Source organism: Schistocerca piceifrons, chromosome 6, assembly GCF_021461385.2.
Source record: "Schistocerca piceifrons isolate TAMUIC-IGC-003096 chromosome 6, iqSchPice1.1, whole genome shotgun sequence".
In the NCBI taxonomy this organism is placed as follows: domain Eukaryota; kingdom Metazoa; phylum Arthropoda; class Insecta; order Orthoptera; family Acrididae; genus Schistocerca; species Schistocerca piceifrons.
This window is the reverse complement of record NC_060143.1, coordinates 256359252-256386559: the sequence shown is the minus strand read 5'-3', so window position 1 is coordinate 256386559 and position 27308 is coordinate 256359252. Positions and strand designations below refer to the sequence as shown.

The 27308-nt window shown below is 38.7% G+C and overlaps 1 protein-coding gene across 1 annotated transcript in view; it reads left to right on the top strand.

Moving 5' to 3' along the window:
* Window positions 1–27308, top strand: part of LOC124803259 (neural-cadherin-like) — a 121275-nt gene that overhangs the window by 20014 nt on the left and 73953 nt on the right. The window lies entirely within an intron of this gene.

The following is a 27308-nucleotide window of genomic DNA, read 5'->3' as shown; positions in this document are numbered from 1 at the left end:
AGCAGCTATTCATTTTAATTAAGATTTGAAAATAATGTTTACCGTTACTCCTTTATGCACAAAATTACATTCTAAAGATACAGTGTGAAAATATTACTCATCTTAATTATGTGTAATTATGTGTTATTTTTTTATTACTTGTTGTTATGGCCCTCAGTCAAAAAACTAGTTTCATGTAGTTCTTCATGTCGGTCTATCCTATGCGAGTGTCTTTATTTCTGTATAATCCCTGAACCAACATCCATTTGGACTTTCTTACTGTATTCAGGCCTTGGTCTCCCTCTACATTTTTTTATGTCCACACTTCCCCCCCCCCCCCCAGCTCACTGACAATACATTGATGCCTCAGGCTAACACCCCCCCTTGCTTCTGTCCATGTTGTTCCCAATTTTTTATTTCTTCTGCTTTGAAAGCCTTCCAGATTTAGTATTTTATTTTTAAAATGGTTTCTTTCTTTTATTTCTGATTCTTTGATGTTGTTTCTTTCTAGATCTTTCCTTACTTATGTAATCCATGCTATTGTTGATTTCTTCTTCCATAAATATAGGAGTATTTGTTTTGTTAGTCTGTTTCCATCCATTCAGTAGAGGTGTCCGGAAAACGTTAACTTTGTTTGGCCATTACTTCAGATATATTCTCTATATTTTTGTAGAGCTCCCCAGTACTTCTTATTTTCCAACCATCTGCAGTTTTTATTGCACCTATTATTTTTCTAATAATCCTTCTTTCCAGTACCTCTAGTCTGTCCATCTTATAGTTCATCATTAGGCATTCAGATCCGTATAAACATTCTGGTCATACCACTGTGGTGTAGTGTTTTGGTTTTGGTTTGCTAGACATACATTTCTTGTTGTAAATAGTTTTGGTCAAACCATATGCTCTTTCTATTTTGTTAATTCTTACATCCATTGCAGATTTTTCTAGTCCATTCTGTTGTATAGTCTCTCCAAGATATATAAATTTATTTACTCGCTCTGTTTTACCTATTTGTATTTCTATGAATTTTGGCACATTTTTTATATTTGTCATGAATTTTGTTTTTTCAACTGAAATTTTGAGACCAGTTCTGTTTGCTATTTTTTCCAGAAGGTTTATCTGAATAACTGCTTCTGTCAGGTTTTCTGAAAGTATTGCAAAATCTGCAAAAGCCAAGCAGTTTACCTTGATTCCATTTGTTTTCCTTCCCACAGTTATTGGTTCAATTTTGTGATTTTTTAGTCCAAATTCCAGATCTTTACAATTTTTCTAGAACACAGTTAAGCAGCAAAGATGATAAACCATCACCTTTAGATATTGTACCTGTTAGTGTTCCACGAATTATATTTGCTAATTTTGATTTAACACCAAATTTACTAATGACCTTATCTATTGTTTCTCTGTCTATACAATCAAATGCTTTCTTGAAATCAATAAATGGCACTATTATTTGTTTGCTGGTTAACATTCTATGGCAAATTATTGACTTTAAGTTAAAAATTTGTTCTGCACAGGATCTTCCTTTTCAAAAACCACCCAGATATTCTCCCAGTTGTTTGTCTAAAGTATCTACCACTCTGTTTAGGAGAATTTTTGATAATATTTCATATGCTACTGGCAGAAGTGACACTCCTCTGTAATTATTGACATTTTGTTTGTCTCCCTTTTTATGTAGTGGGTGGATTAACGCTATTTTCCATTCAGCTGGAATATTTTCAGTTTTCCAAATGTTATCAAGAAGCAGTTGTAGGTCCTTTATGATTTTTGGTTCTGACCACTTCAGTAATTCTGCTGTAATAGAGTCTTCACCACTTGCTTTATTGTTTTTGAGTGTTTTGATGGCTTCATGAATTTCTAACTCTGTTGGTGGAAAGTCTTCCTCTAGATTTTGAGGTGTCACTGGAAATTATAATTTATCTGTTGGAACTGGACAGTTTAGCAGCTTTTCAAAAAATGTTGCTAAGATTTCACAATTTTCTTTGTTATTTAATCCCATTTTGCCATTTTCATCTTTGAAACAAATACTTGGTGCCTGATATCCTTTAAGTATGTCTTTAAAAGTTTGGTAAAAATTTGTAATTTTTGGTGAAATTTTCTTCTATTTCAAAAAACTGAGAATTTACAAAGTTTCTTTTGATTTTCCAGATTATTTTCGGTGTTTCTTTTATTTGTTGTCTGAATTGTTGAAAGTCTTCCTTTTTTTAACATCTCCATTTTCTCCATTTTTGAGCTCTTTCTATCAGTGCTTTTTCACACTCCTCATTCCACCATGTCTCCTTTTTATTCTTGGCCAATCCTAAAGTTTTCTCTGCAGCTTGAGTTATTTGCATCTGGAGTTCACACCAGTCACCTTCTTTACTTGTCTCAATTTCTTCTCTAAATTTTTTTATATTTTCTTTTGTAATATTAGCCGTAGTGGTGTTGCATCTGATACTTTCTTGGTCACCCTTTTTGTTTTAGATGGGAGAAATTTTATTTTAATCTTAGAGAGATAATAATCTGAGTCGAATTCCCCATTTCTGACTATTTTAACATTCATAATTTTTGTGATATACTTTTTAGATATGGCTATGTGATCCAGTTGAAATTCTCCTAGGTTTGGATTTTGATGTCTCCGAGTTTTGGCTTTTCTTGGTAGTTTGTGGAAATGTGTGGACATGAGTGTTAACTGGAACATTTTACACATATTGATCAGTCTTTCACCATTTCTGTTTGTTCTTGAGTGTGCTGGATATTCACCTACAATAGTCCTAAATTTCTTTTCCCTCCCAATTTGCACATTGAAGTCACCAAGAAGTATTTAAACCATCCTTTTAAGTATGATAGAAATTTCCGATTCTAAAAGATCCCGGCTTTGATTTACCTTCTCCAGGTTTCTACTGTTGTCTGCAGTTATAGGTGTATGACAGTTTATGAGAGTGAAACTTTAATTCTTGCAGTTTATTGTTAACATGGTTATTCTTTCTGAATTCGATCTAAATTCTGTTACATTTTCTACAATCTTTTTTTGGTGGGTTTTTTTTCATAAAATGCTATTCCAAACATTGGCATGTTTTCCATTATTCTCACTGCTGGTTTCTCTTAATAAATTCTATAATGTTGTGTATCAACTACATTCTCATCTAAGAATAATGTTTCCTGAACTGCTATAATTTGTATATCGTTCTTCTGCAGAAATAATTCTAATTCCGTTTGCTTCCCAATTTTTAGAAGAGAATTTAGAGTTAATGTTCCAAAGTAGTACTTCTTCTTGAACTGAAACTTGGAATGCTTTTCAATATATTCCATCTCTTCTTCATCGCAAATGTTGGGACTCCCCAGAACCCTAGGTCCCATTGCATTACATGATGTAATGGTGGATCCCTCATCAGAGTTACTACCTGGGGTAGAGCATCCATTGTGCGAACTTTCCATTTTGCGACCTATAAATTGTAAAGAGTAGGGAAACCAAAGTCATCCCTGAATTCCCGAAGTAAGATCAGGATGTTAGTCTGGAATATTACTTATTCAGTTGCCACTAACATGTGGAACAGACGCTATCGAGGTACCTCCACTAACATGTGATACCGTCATGCCCTCTTTCCACTTTGTCCTTGGACAAGAGGCTGCCTCTTCTGCCAGCTCCACTGTACCGAAGTCCACCTTCTCCACCTTTGCTGCCATTAGGCTCTTCACCATATCCCTGACAAGGGGTCCCCACGAGGTACTATCACCCAGGCCAGGTGTTACTCCTCCCCCTCCTCCTTTCTCAACTGGGCTTAGGACCAGCTATGACGGAGTTTACCTCCTCTTTATTTATTTGACCTACCCACCTAATCTACACCATTCTTCTGTAATGCCACATTTCAAAAGTTTCTCTCCTCTTCTAGTCTGAACTGTTCATTATCCACTTTTCACCTCTGGACAGTGCTACACTCCAGCATAATACTTCCCAGAAAAATACTTCAAGCTTTTGTTTGATGTTACAAATTTCTGTTCTTTAGAAGTGCTTTTCTCCCTATAGGCAATTTGCATTTTGCATCCTCTCTAATTTGGCCATCATCAGTTATTTTGCTGCATGGATAGCAAAACACATCAACTACCTTTATTGTCTTATTTCTTACTTTATTTTTCTCAGCATCACTTGATTTAATCTAGCTACATTCATAGCTTTGTTTTACTTTTGTTGATGTTCATCTTACAGCCTCAATTCAAGACAATATATGTCCCATTGCACTCCTCTTCAAAGTCCATTTGCTGTTGCTGACATAATCATGGTGTCACCCACAAACCTTAAAATTTTAATTTCTTATGCCTTAACTTTAATTCTGTCTCAAAATTTGCTCCCATGTTTAATAACATGACAGATAAGCTACAACACTTTCTGACTCCCTTTTGGACCACTGCTTCATTTTCATGTCTCTGACTCTCATAACTCCAGTCTGGTTTCTGTGGAAGTTAGGAATAACGTTTCTCTTCCTTTATCCCTGTTACCTTGAGACTTTCAGAGTGTAGTCCAATCAACACTGTCAGAAGCTTTCTCTATATCTAAAATTCCTATGAGTGCTGTGTTGCCATTCTTTAACTTATCTTACTAACCCAATTATAAGGTGAGGGATTTTTTTCCCAAATTCATCATTTGAAAAATTCAGGGTCATCTTATATTTGCAGATTAAACTATTGTTGCTGAGGTCAACATTTTTACATTGTTTAATAGATTAATATAGGGGCTGTCACACATTTACAATTGAAGTTTTGGCTATTGAGGTTTAGTACAAATTTATTTTGGAGAGTTGCAAGGCTATGCTTAGCAAACAATGCTTTCATTTTAATGGGCTCGAGATCCCCACTTTGCCAAAGTGCTTGATACAATATTAACCTTACTTGAACGATCATGTGAGATTTGACTCCACTTTGGCCTTGGACAAGAGGCTGCCTCTTCCGCCAGCTCCACTGTACTGAAGTCCACCTTCTCCACCTTTGCTGCCAATATGCTACACGATATGCGAGAAACTATGACCCAGAAGTGGAATAGTTTTAACTGTCACACAGATTTTAATCATTCCATGTAATGTCATCTACTCCAGGAGCCTAGTTTCAGCTTAAGTCATACTTCTCATAGTACACAACTCCCATTTCATTTTCACTCACTTCCTCTTCCCTTTGTATAACACTGCCTTCAAGTTCAGTTCTCTTGTATAGATGTACCACATATTCTTTCCACATTTCAGCTTTTCCTTATTTGGTTAATACTGGCTTTCCATCTGATTTTCAAACAGGTGCCTCTCTTTTATCCAAAAGTCTGTAATTTTCTGGCACCTATCTTACACATAGTCATACATGCTTCTAGTCATTTTGGACTTTCTGTAAATCTCATTTTTAAACACCTGTATTCTCCATGGCCTACTTCATTTGCTGTAATTTTTTTTTAATTTTCTCCTTTCATCAAGTAAATTCAATATCCAAGGATTTCTTCTGTGGCTTGTCCTTTTATCTACTTGGTCCTCTGCTGCCTTCACTACTTCATTTCTCATAGAGACATTCATATTCAATTGCTTATTCTTTCCTCTATTTCAATTAATCATTGCATGATACTCCCTTTGAAACCCAAGCAACCTCTGGTTCTTTTAGCTTATCCAAGTCCCATCTCCTTAATTTCCTACCTATCTGCAGTTCCCTCTGTTTTACTTTGCAGGTCATAATCAATAAATTATGGTCAGTGTCCACATTTGTCTCTGGAAAATTGATTTTGAAATCTTTCTTGTACCTCATACAATCTATCTGAAACATAAATTGTTGATGGTGAACAGTAACCAGCCTCATGAACAGTAACCAGCCTCAAATTAGTTTTGCATTACTTCTTTCAAAAAGTACCATTACCAGTTTCGAATTTTTTACAGTTCATTATCTGATTTATTTTTTATTTATTTTTTTTTTTTTACTTATTTTTTTTAATTTTTTTTTCCAGCAATATGGATTATATACTGGTAATCTGTGAACTGCCCTAGGATAAACAGTAATTTATAAATTACAAATGTGTAACCAAAATGGTTGTGCTACGTATCTGTGCTGTAATGCAACTTACGTGAAATGTTCATCTGGCACATTTATGTTAACATTCCAACACTGATAAGTAGCGCAACTTTTTTTTTCCCCAATCAGTCTTCTGATTGGTTTGATGCGGCCTGCCACGAATTCCTCTCTTGTGCTAACCTCTTCATCTCGGAGTAGCACTTACAAACTACATCCTCAATTATTTACTGCATGTTTTCCAATCTCTGGGTTCCTCTACAGTTTTTGCCCTCTACAGCTCCCTCTAGTACCATGGAAGTCATTTCCTCATGTTGTAACAGATGTCCTATCATTCTGTCCCTTCTCCTTATCAGTGTTTTCCACATGTTCCTTTCCTCTCTGACTCTGCACAGAACCTCGTCATTCCTTACCTTATCAGTCCACCTAATTTTCAACGTTTATCTGTAGCACCACATCTAAAATGCTTCAGTTCTCTTCTGTACTGGTTTTCCCACAGTCCATGTTTCACTACCATACAATGCTGTACTCCAGACATACAGTCTCAGAAATTTCTTCCTCAAATTAAGGCTGATATTTGATATTGGTAGACTTCTCTTGGCCAGGAATGCCCTTTTTGCCATTGCTAGCCTGCTTTTGATGTCCTCCTTGCTCCATCTGTCACTGGTTATTTTACTATCTAGGTAGCAAAATTCCTTAACCTTATCTACTTCGTGACCATGAAACCTTATGTTAATTTTCTCAATGTTCTCATTCCTACTACTTCGCATTGTCTTCATCTTTCTTCGATATACTCTCAATCCATACACTGTACTCATTAGCTGTTCATTCTGTTCAGCAGATCATGTAATTCTTCTTCACATTCACTCAAGATAGCATTGTCATCAGCGAATCGTATCATTGGTATCCTTTCACCTTGAATTTTAATTCCACTCCTGAACGTTTCTTTTATTTCCATCATTGCTTTCTCGATGTACAGATTGAACAGTAAGGGTGAAAGGCTACATCCTTGTGTTACACCCTTTTTAATACAAGCACTTCATTCTTGGTCAGCCACTCTCATTGTTCCCTCTTGGCTCTTGTACATACTGTATATTACCTGCCTCTCCCTATAGCTTACCCATACTTTTTTCAGAATTTTGAGCATCTTGCACCATTTTACATTGTCGAACGCTTTTTCCAGGTCAACAAATCCTATGAACGTGTCTTGATTTTTCTTTAGTCTTGCTTCCAGTATTAACTACAACGTCAGAATTGCCTCTCCCATGCCTTTACCTTTCCTAAAGCCAAACTGATCATCATCTAGCGCATCCTCAATTTTCTTTTCCATCCTTCTGTATATTATTCTTGTAAGTAACTAGGATGCATGGGCTGTTAAGCTGATTATGTGATAATTTTGGTTACACATTTGTAATTTATGCATTATTGCTTATCCTAGGGCAAACCACAGGAAACCAGTGTACAATCTGTATTGGTATGAAAGCATGAAAAAACTGTCTGATGGGGAATTGTAAAAGATTCAAAACTAATAATGGTACTTTTTGAATAAAGTAATGCAAAATAATTTGTGGCTGGTTGCTGTTCACTATCAACAATTTATATAACAGCCACGATCTCCAACCACGTCTAGCTAAAAAATTGCATATCTGAAACATTCGTGTCTCCAGACCTCTTCCAGGTGTACAAACTTCTTTCACAGTTCTTGAACCAAGTGTTCCAAGTCAAAGTAGTCCTGCCCTCAGAAAATGAGTGTAGAAGTAGCAGATGCATGAGTCTTGCATTGCCATTCTAGGTAAGGTCTAGTGTAGTTAGTTTGCCATTGCCTTCCTCTGACCTGTTACAAAATGCCAAATGTGTATCTGTAACAATATTATGAGAAGGGAAGTTGTTACTCATCATATAGCGGAGATGCTGAGTCGCAGATAGGCACAGCAAAAAGACTCTCACAATTAAAGCTTTCAGCCATTAAGGCCTTCATCAACAGTAGACACATGTACGCATACTCACAAACTCATGCAAATGCAACTCACACTCACTCTGCGAGCAGCAGCACCAGTGCATGATGGGAGTGGTGACTGGGTGGGGGTAAGGAGGAGGCCATGGTGGGGAAGGGGAGGGATAATATTGTGGGAGTGGCAGACAGTGAAGTGCTGCAGGTAAGACAGAGGGCAGGAGTGAGGTGGGGATGGAGGGGGGGGGGGGGGGGCAGAAGTGGTGGAAAAGGAGAGAAAATGTGTATCTTTGTCATGTAGATGGACTGTGATGAGTGGTTGTTCAGTATAGTGTTGGGTTTATGTTGTTGTTTGCTTGTGTGTGTTTGTGTATATATACAGGGTGTTTCAAAAATGACCGGTATATTTGAAACGGCAATAAAAACTAAATGAGCAGCGATAGAAATACACCGTTTGTTGCAATATGCTTGGGACAACAGTACATTTTCAGGCAGACAAACTTTCGAAATTACAGTAGTTACAATTTTCAACAACAGATGGCGCTGCGGTCTGGGAAACTCTATAGTACGATATTTTCCACATATCCACCATGCGTAGCAATAATATGGCGTAGTCTCTGAATGAAATTACCCGAAACCTTTGACAACGTGTCTGGCGGAATGGCTTCACATGCAGATGAGATGTACTGCTTCAGCTGTTCAATTGTTTCTGGATTCTGGGGGTACACCTGGTCTTTCAAGTGTCCCCACAGAAAGGAGTCACAGGGGTTCATGTCTGGCGAATAGGGAGGCCAATCCACGCTGCCTCCTGTATGTTTCGGATAGCCCAAAGCAATCACACGATCATCGAAATATTCATTCAGGAAATTAAAGACGTTGGCCGTGCGATGTGGCCGGGCACCAACTTGCATAAACCATGAGGTGTTCGCAGTGTCATCTAAGGCAGTTTGTACCGCCACAAATTCACGAAGAATGTCCAGATAGCGTGATGCAGTAATCGTTTCGGATCTGAAAAATGGGCCAATGATTCCTTTGGAAGAAATGGCGGCCCAGACCAGTACTTTTTGAGGATGCAGGGACGATGGGACTGCAACATGGGGCTTTTTGGTTCCCCATATGCGCCAGTTCTGTTTATTGATGAAGCCGTCCAGGTAAAAATAAGCTTTGTCAGTAAACCAAATGCTGCCCACATGCATATCGCCGTCATCAATCCTGTGCACTATATCGTTAGCAAATGTCTCTCGTGCAGCAATGGTAGCAGTGCTGAGGGGTTGCCACGTTTGAATTTTGTATGGATAGAGGTGTAAACTCTGGTGCATGAGACGATACGTGGACGTTGGCGTCATTTGGACTGCAGCTGCAACACGGTGAACGGAAACCCGAGGCCGCTGTTGGATCACCTGCTGCACTAGCTGTGGTTGCCGTACGTGGTCGCCCTACCTTTCCAGCACGTTCATCCGTCATGTTCCCAGTCCGTTGAAATTTTTGAAACAGATCCTTTATTGTATCGCTTTTCGGTCCTTTGGTTACATTAAACCTCCGTTGAAAACTTCGTCTTGTTGCAACAACACTCTGTTCTAGGCGGTGGAATTCCAACACCAGAAAAATCCTCTGTTCTAAGGAATAAACCATGTTGTCTACAGCACACTTGCACGTTGTGAACAGCACACACTTACAGCAGAAAGATGACATACAGAATGGCGCACCCACAGACTGCGTTGTCTTCTATATCTTTCACATCACTTGCAGCGCCATCTGTTGTTGAAAATTGTAACTACTGCAATTTCGAAAGTTTGTCCGCCTGAAAATGTACTGTTGTCCCAAGCATATTGCAACAAACGGTGTATTTCTATCGCTGCTCGTTTAGTTTTTATTGCCGTTTCAAATATACCGGTCATTTTTGAAACACCCTGTATATTGCTGTAAAAGTAAGATAATTGGTAAATCCTAGAATTAACTGGTGAAACCTAAGATTTACCGAAATTTGTCTTCTCATTACATGCATAGTTTTCAAATTTTTACCAAGAGACGTTGGTAAATCTTTGGTTTTATCAATGCAAACTGGTAAAAGCTGGATCGAAGACTCCTGCCTCCCTCGCGCAGGTTCAGAAAAATATTATTGTTGCCAATTTTGTGTTCAGATAAGTTTCTTTGTTGGCAATTACAAGTTCTCAGTCCATTCACTGCTGCATAGTTTCAGTCAGTGTTGAGCATCATGAGTACAGTCCTCTTTGTGACTTCTTTTAGTGGTGTTTCTTCTGCAGCTTTGCATCAGTGTAAGTGATGTTATGCGTAACAGATTTTATGAACTTTTAAGTGAATCAATGAATAAGAAGAAGGACAACAATTTTGTGTAACTGCTGAGCAATATAATATTCTGTTAAAAGAAGTGAAAAATGCAAAAATCATTTCCAATAAAAAATCTGTTCACTGCAGACGTTTTAAGCAATATGATGTTCACAACGTCTGAGGTGAAGAGAAGCTCATAGCACCAGTGCCTGCTGGAAAAGAAGAAATTCATTATTATGTTTGTTTTAATGAACTGTTTAACGTGCTACATGAGACCCACATTGCTATAGGTCAAAGCAGCCAAACTCGATGATTGTGGAACTGAATCGTAAGTACAAGAATGTGACTGCTGAACCAATCATTACTTATTTTAGATTATGTGAACCATATCAGAAAAGACAAAACACATTGAAAAGAGGTGTTGTAGTGAAACCTATCATACACAGTGAAATGAATCCATGACGCCAAATTGACTTAATCGACATGCAGACAAACCCAGACAGTAAGTCGAAGTTCATACATGTATACCAAGATCATTTGACAAAATTTGTTAACCTCCACACACTAACTTCAAAAAGGGCTGATAAGGTAGCATATCATCTCTTGGACATTTTTACCACCTTTGATGTCCCAAGTAGCCTTCATTCTGATAACAGTAGAGAGTTTTGTAACCAAGTCATTCAAAATTTATATGGGTTGTGGAGTGATATAAAGATAGTCCACGGAAGCTGAGGCACAGTCAGTCTCAGGGATCAGTCGAAAGAACAAGCCAAGATACTGAAAATATGTTATCAATTTGGATGGAAACAAATGAAACTTCAGAATGGTCTGATGGGCTGAGGTTCATGCAAGCAATGAAAAATAGGACTTATCATGAAGGGATCAGATGTTCACCATATGAATTCATGTTTGGGGTTCCAACAAAATGGACATTTGCAACCTCAGTTGTTCCATGTGATTTAATAATAAATATAAACACTGAAGGGGACTGGAAAATAATGTTAAACTCCACTTCCACTGACTCACAGGAAATTGAAAATGACGGCCAAAGAATTGATGCCAGTGAATAAAGTATTGGAAAAGAAGGAACAGAGGTAGAAAGTGCAGCTGTAGCAGGTGAGCAAGCACCAGAGACACAGGATTTTATGACAGTTAACAATGAGACACCAGCACCAGCTGATGGTTGTGACTTGACATTGACAACTTCCAACAGTGTTAACAAAGTGAAACGGATCCTAGAAGCTGCCAAAGAAGGTCTTCAATTGCAGCAAAGGAAATGGAAGCAGCCTCATGTAACAAAATTCCAAAACCTTCAGTTGAACAGAATGTGAGAATTAAAGTACTGGATGTAGACAGGGCAAAAATTGATGAAAATCTATAGTAGCAGTAGTGATAAATATTCAGGATGACAAATTTTATCAACTTGGTACCAAAGCTGGTAAAGTGAAGTTATTGTACACTGGAACCAATTTACATTCTGAAGGGAAATTTTATCAGTGTTGAAGAAGTAGCAAGAGAAGAAATTAGTCTACAGGAATTGGTTGTTAAACAATCTTTTGTTGAAGGACAACGATTCAAAAAGTGCAGTTGCTTAAAAAAGTGTTCCACTATAAAATTCTTGTGTAAATCTCTTCCATATTATGTAATTTGAAATGCCACAATAGTCAGCCTTGTAACAAAAATTGACGTTCAAAATATAAAATTCTTTTACAAAATTTTTACTTATATTGAATATTACTCGTTATAATCACACTGGAATGCAAGAATGTTTAAAATACATAAATTTACAGTAAATTCAAACTATTTCAATGAACCGCTAAGCTGATTTTCTTAATGAATACAGTTTTACCAGTTGGTATGGGTACATCCTAAGATTTACCAACGTCTCTTGGTAAAAGTTCAAAATCTATGCATGTAATAAGAAATTTTTTACTTTTACCAAGCCATGATGTTAAGTCTTAGGTTTCACCAGTTAAATCTAGGTTTTACCAATGATCTTACTTTTACAATAGATAATGTCAGAAGTTCCATGAGACTTTTAGAGAATAATGTTGTTGTATACAGGGAAGTCACAATGCTAGAAAACTGTAGCAAAATGCAGGAATATCTGCAGGGGACTGACACTTTGTGAAGATTGTGGCAAGTGTCCCTTCACATAAACAAATGCAATGCATTTCATATAGGTAGACAGAAAGACCCATTATTGTATGATTACATGATTGCAGAATGCTCACTGGAAGCAGTTACTTCCATAAAATATCTATGAGTATGCATGCAGAGCCGTTTAAAGTGTAATGACCACATAAAATTAATTGCATGTAAGGCACATGCTATAAGGATTCATTGGAAGAATCCTCAGGAAACGTAGTCCATTAACAATGATGATATCTTACAAAACTGTCAATTGACCAGCACTTAGATATTGTTCGTCATCAGTCTGGAATCTGTTCCAGATAGGATTGATAGAGAAAATAGAACAGCTCCAAAGAAGAGCAGTGTGCTTCATTACAGGTTCATTTACTAAGTATGAAAGCATCATGGAGACATTCAGGTAACTGCTTTGGCAGATGCTGCAAGAGAGGCATTCTGCATCATGTTATGGTCTACTTTTAAAGTTCCAAGAATGTACATACTTGGAAGTGTCAGCCAATATGTTGCTTCCTTGTACATATATCTCATGAAAAGATAATGAAGATAAACTAGAGGGATGTGAGCCCACACACAGGCTTACCAGCTGTCATCTTTCCCTCAAACCCTTTGCGACTGGAACAGGGAAAGGAGGGAAGTGACAGTGGTACACAAAGTACTCTCCACCACACACTATAAGGTGGCTTGTGGAGTATAGATGTAGAAGAGTGGCACTAAGCTTTAACGTATCCATCTGATGGATAATCACCATCAGCACCGTCACATGGCCTCCGCTCCAGTGGAGAAGTTTGCCATTTAATCAAGGATGTTGGTGCAAAGACTAGTGATCAGGAACTCTGTACCACCACCACTCCTCTCTTTTTTGGCTAAATATTGGCAAAGAAAATTTTTCACCACCAGGATTTGAACCAGCCACCACTATTAAAGTGTGCATTACCAACCCTGTCTAGGGAGGTGAGTGGAAACCAAGTATTAGCAATGATTATGTCATGCTCTGTCCAAAACTCTAGTAGGTGGCTTTCCCTTTACCCCAGTCCATATGGTCCTACTATTCTTCCTTTTCCTGTTATTGAATTCCATTCTCCCATCCCAATTAAATTGCCATCTCCCTTAACTGTCTGAATAATTTCTTTTATTTCATCATAATTTCTTCATAATCTACAGAGTTAGTGGGCATGTAAACCTGTATTACTGTAACCTGGCTGCTTGTCTGTCTTGGTTACAATGCATTATGCTGTTCATAGTAGCTTTTTCGTTTTTGTATTCTCTTGTTCAGTATTAGATCTACTCCCGCATTACCCCTATGTGATTTTGTCTTTATAAACTTGTACTTGCCTGAACTGTAGTCCTGTTCTTCCTGTCACCACACTTTACCAGTTCCCACTACATCTAACTTCAGACTACTGTTTCCCTTTTTAAACTCTCTAACTTGCCTATCTAATTAAGGAATTGAACATTACATGCTCTGACATGTAGGATGCTAGTTTGGCTCACTCTCTGTGTCGGGAATACTCCGAAAAATGTTCCTGAGTATTCCCCGCAAAGAGATCCAAATGAGGGACTAGTTTATCTCTGGAATATTTGATCCAAGATGTTATCATCATTAATCCATGCGCTAGAGCTGTCTTCCCCCAGGATAAATAACAGCTGTAGTTTCCCCTTGTTCACAAGGCCATGGTAGATAATGTTACATGGCCAGATCAGTCACTGCAACTACTGAAAAGGCTGTTGCCCCTCTTCAGGAACTACAAGTCTGTGTGGTCTATCTACAAATATCCCTGCATTGTGATGTGCACATACAGTACAGCTGTCTCTACCACTGAATCTAGCAAGCCACACAATCTTGGTAAAGTCCATGGTTCATTGCTTACATTCTACATTTTAGTTTTCCTGTAACAAAAAAAAAAAAAAAAAAAAAATGTGGAAGGGCAATCACTCATGCAAAAACGTTTATGGCTAGCTTGCAAGCACAAGCAACAATTAAGAAAATTACACTAGCTTTTGTCTCTGTGTGCTGATGAGAGTGTGTACCTACACTTGAAGAAGAGCTCCTCCTGAAGTGAGAGTAACTCCCACCCGAGTTCCTGAAGCATTTCTGTAACACTCGCTTGATGATCAAACCTACCAGTAACAAATCTAGCAGCCCGCCTCTGAATTGCTTCTATGTCCTCCCTCAATCCGACCTGATAGGGATCCCAAACGCTCGAGCAGTACTCAAGAATAGGTTGTATTAGTGTTTTATAAGCGGTCTCCTTTACAGATGAACCACATCTTCCCAAAATTCTACCAATGAACTGAAGACGACTATCCGCCTTCCCCACAAATGCCATTACATGCTTGTCCCACTTCATATCGCTCTGCAATGTTACGGCCAAATATTTAATCGCCGTGACTGTGTCAAGCACTACACTACTATTGGAGCATTCAAACATTACAGGATTATTTTCCTATTCATCTGCATTAATTTACATTTATCTATATTTAGAGTTAGCTGCCATTCTTTACACCAATCACAAATTCTGTCCAAGTCATCTTGTATCCTCCTACAGTCACTCAACAACGGCACCTTCCCGTACACCACAGCATCATCAGCAAACAGCCGCACATTGCTGTCCACCCTATCCAAAAGACCATTTATGTAGATAGGAAACAACAGCAGACCTACCACACTTCCCTGCGACACTCCAGATGATACCCTCACCTCCGATGAACACTCACCATCAAGGACAACGTACTGGATTCTATTACTTAAGAAGTCTTCAAGCCCTCACATACTTGGGAACCAATTCCATATACTTGTACCTTAGTTAGGAATCTGCAGTGGGGCACCGAGCCAAACACTTTCCGGAAGTCAAGGAATATGGCATCCGTCTGATACCCTTCATCCATGGTTCGCAAGATATCATGTGAAAAAAGGGCGAGTTGTGTTTCGCAGGAGCAATGCTTTTAAAGCCATGCTGATGCATGGACAGCAACTTCTCTGTCTCAAGGAAATTCATTATATTCAAACTGAGAATATGTTCGAGAATCCTGCAACAAACCGATGTTAAGGATATTGGTCTGTAATTTTGAGGATCCGTCCTTCTACCCTTCTTATATACAGGCATCACCTGCACTTTTTTCCAGTCGCTCAGGACTTTACGTTGGGCAAGGGATTCATGATAAATGCAAGCTAAGTAAGGAGCCAACGCAGTAGAGTACTCTCTGTAAAACCGAATTGGAATCCCAGCAGGACCTGGCGATTTATTTATTTTCAACCCATTCAGCTGCTTCAAAACCCCAGGGATGTCTATCACTATGTCCTCCATACGGGAATCTGTACGAGACTCAAACAGCAGTATGTTTGTATGATCCTCCTGCGTGAAAGATTTCTCAAATGCTAAATTTAAAATTTCAGCTTTCGTTTTGCTGTCTTCCATTGCCAGGCCATACTGATCAGTGAGCGACTGGATGGGAGCCTTTGACCCGCTTACCGATTTTACGTAAGACCAGAATTTCCTTGGGTTTTCAGCAAGATCTTTTGCTAAGGTATGACGGTGGTAGTGGTTGAATGCTTTGCGCATTGCTCTTTTTACAGCAGCACGAATCTCTACTCACTTTTGCCTGTCCTCATTCTCCCGATCTTTCTTGTACCGCGAGTGCAACTGCCTTTTCTTCCTGAGCATTCTCCAAATTGCACTGTTAAACCGCGGTGGGTCTTTTCCATCCATAACCCACTTTTTCAGCACATACTTGTCCAATGCGCAATTTACAATGTGTTTAATATTTGCCCATAATTCTTTCACGTCCATCATACCAGAAGTAAATGAAGTCGATTCATTTACTAAGTGGGATGCTAAGAACTGCTTATCTGTTCTTTCTAGTAAGAATACTCTCCTAGCCTTCTTGACCGACTTTTTAACTTTCGTAACCATAGTCGTAATGACAGCATCATGATCACTAATACCTGTCTCAACACTGACACCATCGATGAGGTCTGGTCTGTTCATGGCTACCAGATCTAAAATATTTCCATTACGCATTGGCTGTTGATTTAGCTGCTCAAGACAGTTTTCGGATAATGTGTTCAAAAATAATTCACACTATGGCTTGTCTGTACCACCTGTAATGAATCCATAGACATCCCAGTCTATACTAGGTAGGTTGAAGTCGCCTCCAACTAATATAGCATGATCCGGGTAGTTATGCGATACAGAATGTAGACTCCCTTTGAATGTTTCTAGAACTGTCACGGTGCAACCTGGTGGCCGGTAATAACACCCCACAATTAATTTTATTTCCCCTAGCCATGTTAAACATCCCCAGATAACTTCACAACCACACTCTATTTTGACCTCAGTAGACACAATATTTTTGTCAGCTGCAGTGAAGACACCACCTCCTACGGTGTCTAATCTGTCTTTCCGATACACGTTCCAACCCTCACTAAATATTTCAGGACTTCCTATCGAAGGGTTCAGCCAGGTCTCAGTCCCGAGAATAATTTGCGCGCCACACGCTTCCTGGAGGGCAGTAAATTCAGGAACTTTATTCCGAACACTCTGAAAATTTACTGCTAATATCTTAATAGCTGAAGTGTCTTTACACTGAGCACATCCTGATTTCCCTGCCTGCACATAGACTGGTGAGTGTTCATCAGGACACTTTGCACTACTGCCTAGCCTAAAAAAACCCCATGTGCACGCTACAAGGACTCTGCCACCCGAGTAGCCGCTTCCTTTGTGTAGTGCACCCCTGACCTATCAAGGGGCATCCTACAATTCCCCACCCAATACCACAAGTCTAGAAATCTGCAGTCAAAACCATCACAGAGTCGACAAAGCCTCTGGTTGAGACCCTCCACTTGGCTCCGAACCAAAGGACCTCGATCTGCTCTGGGAACGATGTTGCAAATAGAGAGCTCTGCTTGCACCCCGTGTGCGAGGCCAGCAGTCTTCACCAAATCCGCCAGCCGCCTGTATGAACTGAGGATCGCCTCAGAACCCAAACTAGCATTTGTGTTTCCTCATTTTTGTTTGTGGATTACATCTTGAAATATCTGTCATCATATTACTTTTCATGTACAATACATCATATCTGTTCCATATGAGAGTTGAAATCAAACAATGGAAAATCCAGGATGGAATGTAACAATACCAGACAAGGAAAGTTGCTACTCACCATATAGCGGAGATGCTGAGTCGCGATAGGCACAACAAAAAGATTCACACAATTATAGCTTTTGGCCATTAAGACCTTTGTCAGTTGTAGACACACACACACACACACACACACACACACACACACACACACATACACACACACACACACACACTCACACTCACACAAACGCAACTTGCACACACGTCTGTAGTCTCAGAGAGCTGAAACCACACTGTGAGCAGCAGCACCAGTGCATGATGTGAGTGGCAACTGGGTGGGGGTAAGGAGGAGGAAGGGGCAGGGATGGGGAGGGATAGCATGGTGGGAGTGGCGGACAGTGAAGTGTTGCAGTTTAGATGGAGGGCAGGAGAGAAGGTGCAGAGAGGGGAGGGGGTAAGTAGTGGAAAGGAGAGAAATAAAAGAAATTAAAAGACTGAGTATGGCGGTGAAATGACGGCTGTGTAGTGCTGGAATGGGAACAGGGAGAGGGCTGGATGGTTGAGGACAGTGACTAATGAAGGTTGAGGCCTGGAGGGTTATGGTAACGAAGGATGTATTGCAGGGAAAGTTACCACCTGCGCAATTCAGAAAAGCTGGTGTTGGTGGGAAGGATCCATATGGCACAGGCTGTGAAGCATTCATTGAGATGAGGGTTATCATGTTTGGCAGCGTGTCCAGCAAGAGGGTGGTCCACTTGCTTTTTAGCCACAGTGTGTCAGTGGCCATTCATGCGGACAGACAGCTTGTTGGTTGTCATGCCTACATAGAAAGCAGCACAGTGGTTGCAGCTTACCTTGTTAATCACATGACTGGTTTCACAGGTAGCTCTGCCTTTGATGGGATAGGTGATGTTAGTGACTGGACTGGAGTAGGTGTTGGTAGGAGGATGTACGGACAGGTCTTGCATCTAAGTCTATTACAGAGGTATGAGCCATGAGGTAAGGGACTGGGAGCAGGGGTTGTGTAAGGATGGACGAGTATATTGTGTAGATTCGGTGGACACCTATCGTGACTTCTTGTAAGTGGTAGTGGACCTAAAGCTGATGATAATGTTCAGTCTGAAGTTAAATATGTTTCTATGATGCTGAAGAATATTGTAACACAAACTTTTTGTAAAAGGAAAGGCAATATAACATTTTAAATAAAGGCGTATTGTTTCAGCTCATGTCAGCGTTATTATTTTTTTAAGAAAATTGGGAACACATCCGACATTATCCTGATAGTCTCCAGCTTGCTGTCCTGGTTCCTGATTCTGACACTCGAATTGACAAACTTGAAAGGACATTTTACGAAAATAAAATAAATACTTCAGCAGCTGTTATTGTTTTAGAAGAGTTCTGGTTATTACAGACCCAATTTGGAGCAATTGTTATCTCAATTTAGGGAAGCGTACCGAGAATATGTTTTCATGCATAATGGTATAAGGTGTGCTAACAGTTATTATGATTTTAGGCAGGGTTGCTACAGGCTTCTGTGGTATACATATTAGAGCTTCATAATATAAAAACTCAAAAGTCATTCCTCAGACGCACAGCCGAAGGCCATACTAGAAAATTGCCTCGTGGTTAAGGAGGCATCCAATACTGTAGGGTAAGATCATTAGGCTTACAGTTGTTGTCAAAAAGAAAATTGAACTTTCAGTTTGTAAGTGTCTATATGGAAACTGTGTTCACTGGAGATTTGAAAAAATTCATAGGCTCTATATGGTGAGTAGCAACTTTCCATAAGATAGTTGTGTGCACATATTAAGATAACTATCTCAAATCCCCCCCCCCATGAACCATGGACCTTGCCTTTGGTGGGGAGGCTTGCGGGCCTCAGCGATACAGATAGCCGAACTGTAGGCACAACCCCAATGGAGGGGCATCTGTTGAGAGGCCAGACAAACAAACATGTGGTTCCTGAAGAGGGGCAGCAGCTTTTTCAGTAGTTGCAGGGGCAACAGTCTGGATGATTGGCTGATCTGGCCTTTTAACACAAACCAAAACGGCCTTGCTGTGCTGGTACTGCAAACAGCTGAAAGCAAGGGGAAACTACAGCCATAATATTTCCCCTGGGCATGTAGCTTCACTGTGTTTAAATGATGATGGAGTCCTCTTTGGTGAATTATTCCGGAGGTAAAATAGTCCCCCCATTGGGATCTCCGGGCTGGGACTACTCAGGAGGACGTTGTTATCAGGAGAAATAAAACTGGCATTCTATGGATCAGAGTGTGGAATGTCAGATCCCTTAATCAGGCAAGTAGGTTAGAAAATTTAAAAAGGGAAATGGATAGGTTAAAGTTAGATATAGTGGGAATTAGTGAAGTTCGGTGGCAGGAGGAACAAGACTTCTGGTCAGGTGAATACAGGGTTATAAATATTAAATCAAATAGGGGTAATGCAGGAGTGGGTTTAATAATGAATAGGAAAATAGGTATGCAGGTAAGCTACTACAAACAGCATAGTGAATGCATTATTGTGGCCAAGATAGATATGTGTCCCACATCTACCACAGTAGTACAAGTTTATATGCCAACTAGCTCTGCAGATGATGAAGAGATTGATGAAATGTATGATGAGATAAAAGAAATTATTCAGATAGTGAAGGGAGACAAAAATTTAATAGTCATGGGTGACTGGAACTTGATAGTAGGAAACAGAAGAGAAGGAAACATAGTAGGTGAATATGGAATGGGAGTAAGGAATGAAAGAGGAAGCTGCTTGGTAGAATTTTGCACAGAGCATAACTGAATCCTAGTTAACACTTGGTTCAGAATCATAAAAGAGAAGCCTGGAGATACTGGAAGGTCTCAGATAGATTATATAATGGTAAGACAGAGATTCAGGAACCAGGTTTTAAATTGTAAGACATATCCAGGGGCAGATATGGGCTCTGACCACAATTATTGGTTATGAACTGTAAATTAAAACTGAAGAAACTGCAAAAAGGTGGGAATTTGAGGAGATGGGACCTGGATAAACTGAAAGAACCAGAGGTTGTACAGAGCTTCAGGGAGAGCATTAGGGAATGATTGACAAGAATGGGGAAAAGAAATACAGTAGAAGAAGAATGGGTAACTTTGAGAGACGAAATAGTGAAGGTAGCAGAGGATCAAGTAGGTAAAAAGAGAAGGGCTAATAGAAATCCTTGGGTAACAGAAGAGATATTGAATTTAATTGATGAAAGGAGAAAATATAAAAATGCAGTAATCGAAGCAGGCAAAAAGGAATACAAACGTCTAAAAAATGAGATCAACAGGAAGTGCAAAATGGCTAAACAGGGATAGCTAGAGGAGAAATGTAAGGATGTAGAGGCACATATCACTAGGGGCAAGATGGATACTGCCTAGAGGGAAATTAAAGAGACCTTTGGAGAAAAGAGAAACACTTGCATGAATATCAACAGCTCAGATGGAAACTCAGTTCTAAGCAAAGAAGGGAAAGCAGAAAGGTGGAAGGAGTATATAGAGGGTCTATACAAGGATGATGTTCTTGAGGACAATATTATAGAAATGGAAGAGAATGTAGATGAAGATGAAATAGGAGATATGATACTGCATGACGAGTTTGACAGAGCACTGAAAGACGTAAGTCGAAACAAGGCCTCGGGTGTAGACAACATTCCATTAGAAATACTGACAGCCTTGGGAGAGCCAGGCCTAACAAAACTCTACCATCCAGTGAGCAAGATGTATGAGACGTGTGAAAGACCCTCTGTCTTCAAGAGGAATATGATAATTCCAATCCCAAAGAAAGCAGGTGTTGACAGATGTGAAAATTACCGAACTATCAGTTTAATAAGCCACAGCTGCAAAATACTAACACGAATTCTTTACAGACGAATGGAAAAACATGTAGAATCTGACCTCAGGGAAGATCAGTTTGGATTCCGTAGAAATGTTGGAACACGTGAGGCAATACTGACCCTGCGACTTATCTTAGAAAATAGATCAAGGAAAGGCAAACCTACATTTATAGCATTTGTAGACGTAGAGAAAGCTTTTGACAATATTGATTGGAATACTCTCTTTCAAATTTGAAGGTGGCAGGGGTAAAATACAGGGAGTGAAAGGTTATTTACAATTTGTACAGAAACCAGATGGCTGTTATAAGAGTTGAGGGGCATGAAAGGGAAGCAGTGGTTGGGAAGGGAGTGAGACAGGGTTGTAGCCTATCCCCCATGTTATTCAATCTGTATATTGAGCAAGCAGTAAAGGAAACAAGAGAAAAATTCAGAGTAGGTATTAAAATTCATGGAGAAGAAATAAAAACTTTGCACCAATGATATTATAATTCTGTCAGAGACAGCAAATGAACTGGAAGAGCAGTTGAACGGAATGGACAGTGTCTTGAAAGAAAGATAAAAGATGAACATCAACAAAAGCAAAATGAGGATAATGGAATGTAATCAAATTAAATTGGGTGATGCTACAGGAATTATATTAGGAAATGAGACACTTAAAGTAGTAGATGAGTTTTGCTATTTGGTGAGCAAAATAACTGATGATGGTCTAAGTAGAGAGGATATAAAATATAGACTGGAAATAGCAAGGAAAGCATTCTGAAGAAGAGAAATTTGTTAACTTCGAGTATAGATTTAAGTGTCAGGAAGTTGTTTCTGAAAGTATTTGTATGGAGTGTAGCCATGTATAGAAGTGAAACGTGGACAATAAATAGTTTAGACAAGAAGAGAAGAGAAGCTTTTGAAATGTGGCGCTACAGAAGAATGCTGAAGATTAGATGGGTAGATCACATAACTAATGAGGAGGTACTGAATAGAACTTTAGAGAAGAGAAATTTGTGACTCAACTTGACTAGAAAAAGGGATCTGTTGGTAGGGCATATTCTGAGGCATCAAGAGATGACCAATTTAGTATTGGAGGGCAGCGTGGAGGGTAAAAATTGTAGAGGGAGACCAAGAGGTGAATACACTATACAGATTCTAAAGTATGTAGGTTGCATTAGGTACTGAGAGATGAAGAACCTTGCACAGGATAGAGTAGCATGGAGAGCTGCATCAAACCAGTCTCAGGACTGAAGACCACAACAACAACAACAACAACATCTCTAATAACTGAAAAATACACTTTGACTTGAAATAGCAAGTTTATTATGGTCTTCCTTTGTTCTGCAATAACATTGTAGTATCAAACACATATGGATGAGGAAGGCTACACAGTTGTGTGTGTGTGTGTGTGTGTGTGTGTGTGTGTGTTTGTGTGTGTGTGTGTGTGTGTGTGTGTGTGTGTGTGTGTATTTTTCATTCTCATGTATTCTCTGAAGTTGTTTATATTAAACCATCTGAAATTTGCTTCTGAGTTAAAAATGTGATTTTTCTAGAGGACAAGCTACCTCTTTTTTTCCCCCTGTGAGTATGTTTGATGTTTGTTATATGTTGAGAATCAATGTTTTCAGGAGAGTTCACAGTTTGTGTGTAAGGGGGAGGGGGGGGGGGGGGGGCTGAAAAAGCAAAAGCTCTCAAATTGTTCTCATGCACAACTAAGATTTCTGTGCCTTATTAACTATTAAATTTCATATACATTATAATATTTGTTCAAAGCTCTGTGTTATTTCGTTCTTTCCAGCTGGCTGAACCTAGGAGCTTATTTTGTATCCTGTGTCGCTTAACTTTAACACACAAGACTCTGTTTTCTTCTTCTTAAAAAAAGTGTTCCTTTATACTTCAGTAATGAGCGGGTTAAATGCTGTAAACTCCATTTTAATGGAGTTTTACAGTTATTATAAATAGTCACCCCATGCACTGGGCTTCATTGTCAGTGTGCTTTCACATTTTGGAAGGCCACTGCTTTTACATACTAATTCTAGGTCATCCACAAATTGGAGTTTGGTGTGCTGGTGGTAAGTATATTCCAACAAATAAAGAAAGATGATGTGACTTACCAAACGAAAGCGCTGGCACATCGATAGACACACAAACAAACACAAACATACACACAAAATACTAGCTTTCGCAACCAATGGTTGCTTCGTCAGGAAAGAGGGAAGCAACCGTTGGTTGCGAAAGCTAGTATTTTGTGTGTATGTTTGTGTTTGTTTGTGTGTCTATCGATGTGCCAGTGCTTTCGTTTGGTAAGTCACATCATTTTTGTTTTTAGATATATTTTTCCCATGTGGAATGTTTCCCTCTATTAATCCAACAAATAAAGAGGTAGAAGAGAAAATGTAACTAACTACAGGCCCTGTACATTTTTCTTTTGCATTTCAAAAAAGATTAGAAAAATATGTGTGTGACAGACTTACAGAATTTGTAAATAAGAACATAATACTATGTAACAAACAACATGGATTCAGAAATAAAAGGTCAACAACAAATGCTGTTTATGAATGCACTACGTGTTGCTTAGCCCGATGGACAAGAAAAGAGAATCAACAGGAGTATTGATTTATCTATCACGTCCTTTTGACATAGTGGATTGATCATAAGATTCTGCTTTCAAAGCTTGAAAAGTATGGTATTTGAGGTCTATGCAACAACTGGATCATTTCCTACCTGAGTAATCATAAGCAAGCAGTCAGAATCAAACACACAAATGTCAACTTTAAAACTATTTCTGAACATCAGAGTATAATCAGAGTATAATCTAATTAAATATGATGTACACCAAAATTCAGTAACAGGACCACATCTGTTCTTTTTGTACACTGACAATCAAAGCTTAAACAGGACTGCTTATAAAATGATTATATTTGCAGATGACTCCACACTATTATTTAAAGGGGAAAATAAGGAAGTGTTACAACAATCAGTAAACATTGTTTACTATATTATTATTGGTTGTTAGTTAATTACAAATATTCTTTATGTGTGCTTTTGTTTTAATTGTTGGTTTAGTTAATGGTTTTAGTTGGTTTAGCTTAGTTGCTTGTTTCATTTTATCTTTACTCCTCTGAAACCTTGTAAAATATAAATATTTTATTTTAAATACCACAGGAGAGCAAGAGATTAATACCGCAGCAACGATCTTGTGGAAATTCCTCGTAATTATCTGCTCCACCTGAAATCTCTAAAACCTTTACTCGCTATGCAAATTGTTCAGCACAGCTGCGTGCTATATTGTTTTATGAGTCTGGATGATAAGTCCAACAATTTAGCAAGTTAAAGATTATTAATTTGGAGGTACTCTCTAGACGAATGATGACCGTGGAAAATGCAGGTTCGCACTATCATTCCAAGCTTCACCTCCCAGTGCTCTCGCCTCGTAATATCAGTACCGTGGTAATTAACTTATTTTTGTATGGAGATATACACACCTTGAATACTTTATGTTAGTTATTGGATTTTATTTTGAACTATTTGAACATTTGCTATGTACCGTAATGGCATCTCACAACAGTACTAACTCTCTCCTCCTCTCACTCGTCTGATCTCCCCATTTTCTTCACAAATAGTCCCTAAAACAAAATCTTCCATTCAGTAAGACTCAGAGATGCATTCGTAGCATGGAACATCCAATTCTCGCAGTCAGTATGTTCCATTCACCACAATATCAATTTGTTGCGCCCAAATTAGAGTTTTGCATACAGTGATACACCATAGTTGTCAAAAATTGCTCTAAAACAATCATATTTGCAGGTGACACCACAGTTCAGTTCAAAGAGAACAGTAGAATTACAGCAATCAGTATACACTCTCAGGGACCAATGTAGCAACTGTCTTCAGAATAATCAACTATTAATAAATAGTAAAAAACAATACAGCAGCAAAATTTCATAGTTTTCTAAACAAGGACATGTACATCCCATTCATCTTTATCAGTGATGTAGTAGTTGATAATAGTACAGGAACCAAATTCTTATAGTTATGGCTGTAAAGCAACGAAAACTATAATAAGCACATAGAATATCTTAGTGCAAAATTGAGCAAGACCTGCTGCCGCCTTTGCTCATTAAATTCCTGCTGTAGTGACAAAACAGCACAGACTGTGTATCATGACTCCTTTATTTTCACCTTAAATATGGGTCACATTTTGGGGTAACTCTAAAGCAGCTATTACTACTTTCAGACAGCAAAAAATGACCATTACAATTATATTTGGATACCAACCTAGCGTATCATATAAAGTGCTGTTTAAGATCTTGGGTATTCCACCTTTACCATTTATCCACAAGAGGTGTTTATTGTGATGGGGCGGTAAATAAAGAAGAAGCGGTTGCGAATGTTCACACGAATGTTCATATACAAAATGTTGGTTAAAAAATGTTATTGCAAATTTTTTACTCTCATGTAAGTCTCAGGGGATGATTTCCACACTTGGTGCATTAGTACACTTCCACACCCACGCATTTGTTATAGTTTTTGTATTAATTATTCACTCAGACATAAGTACAGTTCATGCTAGGGAACAAGCATTAGGCAATGATTATACTAAAATCAGTTTTTCACGACACAGTTCAATCACTATTTATTGGCGTTGTTCTTTTCTTTCACACAATGAAATTAGCACTGGTGAGACAGTTTACAGTTTTTCTTTAATAATAATTTGACTCCTAGCCCCCAAACAGCAGTAATTTAGGCTGCTATAAACTAAAATTACTCAATCAATTCAAACAGAACAAGTCCCACTGCCCTTTTTGTTCTAACAGTTTTGGCGTGAAATCACAGTTCGCCACATGTTCACTTACGACGAGGTATACCTCATAAATCGTACTCACACAAATAATTGTAGCACTTCCAGTTCATCAAATATATGCTTGCACACTCGCACTCTTAACTAATACTCTTTGTTGAAATAAATCAGCGCGAAAAAGAATTCTCAAACGACCACATGGGCCGCCCTCACGTGGGGCTTGCTCGCCACCCACCCTCCAAAACAACTGACCTCTAGCCAAGATGGCTACTCGCTTATATAGGCTTGGATGTCAACCCCCTGGTTATGCAAGTACCATTCTCACCAGTTAAGGTTACAAATTTTGATACATACGTCCCTCGACAGAAATAAGTACACCATCGGAACCACGCTAAAAAGTACATCTTATTTACCTTGTTACACTAATTTTTCAGATTATTCTATCGCCCGTCAATCAAGTTTTAGTTTTTGCAAAATTTCGCCACTTAGTGCAAATTTGTTTGTTGACATCTGTGCTGCAAAGTTTTAACATAGAACTGCATACAGCACCATTTTTAGACGTAATCTATAGCGATCTACAACTTGTGCTGCTCAAAATCTTCATATCTATAATAATTAATTAATTATGGGTGATAAATGTCAATAATAATTTGCAAACAATGAAAACTATTGCAAGTTAAGTGCATAGTATAACTTAACTTGTTTAAAATACATGTGATGGCACCCAAAATATTATATAGTGCTGTTCTTTACGTCATGAATTTTCTATAGAATTTTATAAACAATTTTCCCTCAAACTTTGTTTATTGCACTTTACAGGCTTAATTATTTATGAATCTTAACATATGACTACAGCACTCGATTTGCTATGATGAAATGTTTTTAATGAGTGCTAGCTCATCCCTGTAAGTTGTTATTTACTATTTTTATTAATCTTTCAGTATTCGTGATATTAACTGATTTTGAGGTTACTATAACTTTTGCCCCCTACCCCCCCCACACACACACACATGACCCATGGACCTTGCCGTTGGTGGGGAGGCTTGTGTGCCTCAACGATACAGATAGCCGTACCATAGGTGCAACCACAACGGAGGGGTATCTGTTGAGAGGCCAGACAAACGTGTGGTTCCTGAAGAGGGGCAGCAGCCTTTTCAGTAGTTGCAGGGGCAACAGTCTGGATGATTGACTGATCTGGCCTTGTAACACTAACCAAAATGGCCT